At 36.2% G+C, this 4337-nt stretch overlaps 1 non-coding gene across 1 annotated transcript; it reads right to left on the bottom strand.

The window, feature by feature from the left end:
- Window positions 1-301: 301 nt before the first annotated feature.
- LOC114042729 lies at window positions 302-410 on the bottom strand. Its single transcript, XR_003569014.1, has one exon. It is a non-coding gene; the product is annotated as a U6 spliceosomal RNA (small nuclear RNA).
- Between the last annotated feature and the right edge of the window lie 3927 nt (window positions 411-4337).

Here is a 4337-nt window from a genome sequence, read left to right as displayed (position 1 = left end):
ACAGACATAACTTATCAATCATATCTTTTAGTTCTTTCAGGACACTGGACATAGTTTTGCAGGCTTCTTGCCTTGAACGCACTGAGGACAGCTAGTTAGTTTCTTATCATCTTGCTTTCTTTGGGTTCATACTCCTTATTAACCCTTTTAATTCTGTTCTTCCTAATCTGGCTAGACTCCTAAGCCCAGTTTGATTTCTACCCTAACTTGGTGCCTCTGCAAGTTGTTTCCTGTGGAGCCAAATATGTATAGCTCATCAGGATTCAGGTTACCTTATTTCATTATCAAGTTCCTATTAACAATACATTTATAAATATTCATGAAGTTATTGAATCACCCTCGCACAGGACCCATGCTAATCTTCTCTATGTTGTTCCTATTTTAGTACAAGTGCTAAAGTCGTGTTGCAAATCTGAGAGCTAGTGTAAGTCTATAATAATAATAATTATAGGAACTGATTCAAAATTACAATAAGAGCTATTTCCTAATTGATAAATGGTCTAAAGATATGAACAAGTAATTCTCAAGAGAAGAAACCCAGACTATGGACATAAGAAAAAATGCTTCAAACAACTACTAATTAGAGAGATATATTAAAGTAGTTCTGTAATTCCTCTTCACATCTATCACATTGGAAAAGATAATAAAAAAAGTTGATGATAAATATTGGACAGTCTGTGAGAAAATAGACACATTAATTCATTGTCTGTGGACTTGTGAATGGATGCTGTTGTGTTGTTTGTCTTTTGTTTTCAAAGAGGACCAATGACATCATGGGATGATGTCTTGACTTGCTCCTGAATTGGATTTAAGTGAGGCAGAGTTGAACAGAGTCCTCAGCCTCACTCTCTCTTCTGGTCATCAAAGTCCACTGGCAAGACAAATGCCAAGGTGACTGACTATGGCCCAGGATGCAGTTGATGACTTTGGTGTCTTCAATGCCTAACCAAGCCCTAAGTGCTTTGCAGACCTTGCTTCATCTGCCTTCAAGGCCATTGGAACAAATTGTTCTCATCTGCCCATTGCCATGGAAAGTCTTCACATGGTTAGAGTAGACATGCCTCTAACTCAACAACATGTTTGAGGCCTATCAGTTACCCTCAACCTGGTTTAGCCCATCTGCCAAAACTGTTTTACCAGGAGGGGCTGCCGGGCACACTGCAGCTTCTTAGAGTCACAGGTGAGAGTTGGATGACAGGTAGACATCAAAGGTGAATGAGCAACTCTGAAAAGGACTCAGCAAGCCCTCACACCAGAGGTGCTAGTCCTCCCTGAACCTTTCTGGAAAGCAATTTGGAATTATACACAAAAAGTTATAGTAATTATATAGAGACATTTGTCTAACGTCTTAAGCTTTGTAAAATGATTTATACACAGTATCTCATTTGAGCTTCTGTGGTAAGTACAACATATTTTATTATATTCTTTTATGATTAAAGAAACTAAAGCCCAAAAGATAAAATTATTTGCTAAATATCATACAGCTCAGAATTAGGGTTAGATATTAATTATTCATTAGGGTTGCAGCAATTAAATGTTGAGGTGGAATTTGAATCCAAGTCTTATGCCAAGCTGCCTCCAGAATTCTAAAAAAATATTTTTTCCAGTGGTCTACGGATTAACCTGCACTTTGGGTTTTTTAACGTGATTAGAGAATGCCTCTGAAAACTGATTTGAGGTCTGCATTCATGAAAATTGCAAGGCCAGTTTTGTGTAGGTCATACAGTTCTTCTCAGGTTCAGCCACACTATGCAGTAGTCAAGATTCTTGGGCCAGATCTTGCCACCCAAAAAAAGCAAGGAGAATTCTTGCCAAATTTGATGTCAACAGCTATGCTACTAATGCTAGGGTAATCCCACCAACTTGGACCTCCCTGGTGGGGCCATACCCTCAGTTTTAATTACTTCCCCTCAGGGAACATCCAAGAAGTCTTGCATTAATGGATGAGAAACATTAGTATAGAGCAGGGGTGGGGAAGCTTTTCATGTTGGAAGGCCACATTAATATTCAGCTATAATCAAATAAGACCACATTCAAGAAACTTCAATAAGATATACTTTAAAATGTACATTATGTACTTCATAATTTCAAAAAATGAAAAATATTTGTTAATTTTTAAGTTAACTAACCTTTTAATGACTTTGTTGTATCTCCTTTTTGTTGGAAAGCATTTGAGTATTTGGTTCCAGCATGTGGGTCCCCGGTTTCAGTTGATCCCCTAAAATGGGTGTCAGTCATTTGTGACCTTAAGGGCATCTCAATTTGGGTTAGGTAGCAGAATGTTGATTTGCAGCAATAAGTGATTGAAAAGCAATAAAGTATTTTTCAGGCCTGTTGCTCATGGCGTGGTTATTCTACTGCATTGTTCCATATTTCAAGTGGATCTTTTTAAGCATCAAACAATGACTTTGAAATGTCATCTACTGAGAACTCAATTCCATCTGCAGTTCTTTAGGTGCTTTGGTGATTTCAACTAGGTGAGGCTGAAATGCTAATTTGAGTGTGATGTCATGATTCTCAAAGTCCGTGAACCTTTCATTGTATTCTCCAATTAATAGGTCTATAACAGCTGTTATTCTTCAAATGATTTGCATATATCATCCCCACTCAGCTCATCAATGACCTTTGCTAACTGGGGAAAACGTTCATCTGAAATTTCCTTTTGAAGAAGTGTTTTGAAAAAAGGTAGCTTTTCTCAAAATCCTTGGATTTTTTGCCACATGTCCTATATAGACCTAGTTTTACCTTGCAAAGAAATATTCAAGTCATTTTGATTTGACATGATACCACACAGAAATGCAGCATTCCTATAGAAATCTTCTTTCAATAATTGACATTGCTGATTCTGTTCTTCATAAAATTTAACACTCTGTTCTCACAGAGATAAAATTTTGACTAACACCTGTCCCTGTGATAATCAAATCACTTTAGAATGGTATGGCGAATCCACACTGAATGCCTTAGTATTCAACTTCAGCATGTTACAAAACTGATGATGCCATGTTGCATTTGTGTGAATATAGTTAACACCACTTATAACATGTTGCCAAGTGTCACTTAAAATAGTAGCTTTAGCACAGAAATTTTGCTGATGCAAGATACAATGAAAAGAAATGAGAGCATCTGAATCTGTTAATCCTTTTTTTAATCTGTGCAATAAACCCTTCGTGTTTTCCTGTCATGAAAGGTGCACTGTCTGTACATACACTCACTAAATTTATCAAATTCAGCCCAACTTCATGACATTTATCTTGAAAGTGGTTGAAGATATCTATTCCCCATTCTGTTCACAAGAGTGCCCAAAGTGAGTAACTCTTCATAGCAAAGAAAATCTTCTATTACCCAAATGAAGTACAAAACCAGGACCAAGTCAGTAGAATCAGTAGATTCATCCAGAGTGATTGAATAATATGTTTTCCTTTTGAAGTATTGCATGAAGTTATTCTGTTAAGTTGAAGGCTAATTCATGCTGCTGATTGGTTATGGTTCTCCTTGAAAGAGGCAATTGTTTGTATTTTGAAATGTTATCAGGGTCTAAGCATCCTACAACTTTGACAATGCATTCTTTCACAATTTCTGCATCAATGAATGGCTTCCCTTTTCCCCCCCAAGTATAGAAGCTATTTTATAAGTTGTTTCAATGGTATTTCCAGGTCTTATTGTTGCTTGAAAGAATGGTCTTTGCTTTTGCTTTTCATCTTTTAATTTCTGCAGTACAACCTTTCATGCCTCTCCCTTTAATTTAAAATATGTGTGGTCTTTATGAGGGTTACAATGCTGATAAGCATTGAATTTCCTTAATGCTAATATTGCAGTATCACAAAGCAAGCAAATCATCTCATCTTTAGCAGAAACAAGATAATATTGCAATTCCCAATCCTCATTTTTTAAAAAAAAACTGTTTTCTTCCTTCCGCATTCTCTTGGTCTTTTTGACATGATAGGCTGTTAAGCAGACAGAATTAAAAAATACTATCAAGCTGTGCAACTATTCACAAATTCCGCTTCAAACAGAAACACAATGCACAGTTGTCAAAAGCTCATAACAGACTGGCATACTTGACCCCCATAAACTCTCACCAACAGCCTCATGAGGTAGTGGTGCCAATCAGGTGGGGAAAGTTAGAACTAAATAATGAGTGTAGCAGCTATCAATTTAGCCCTTATGGCTTACTAATGTTGTAATTGTACTGGTCCATCTGGGAGGATTATTTCATTGAAACTTATTTTACTCTTTGGTGTTTTAAAAATTTGTTATTTTGAATATCAAATGTTCATTTTTAAAATAAAAATATGAAGGACAAACAAAAATATATTAATAAAAATAAAAGGATTTGT

Source organism: Vombatus ursinus, unplaced genomic scaffold, assembly GCF_900497805.2.
Source record: "Vombatus ursinus unplaced genomic scaffold, bare-nosed wombat genome assembly UNPS02000749.1, whole genome shotgun sequence".
Lineage (NCBI taxonomy): Eukaryota > Metazoa > Chordata > Mammalia > Diprotodontia > Vombatidae > Vombatus > Vombatus ursinus.
Note: the sequence above shows the minus strand (reverse complement) of the source record. Positions and strands in the feature narration are given on the sequence as shown.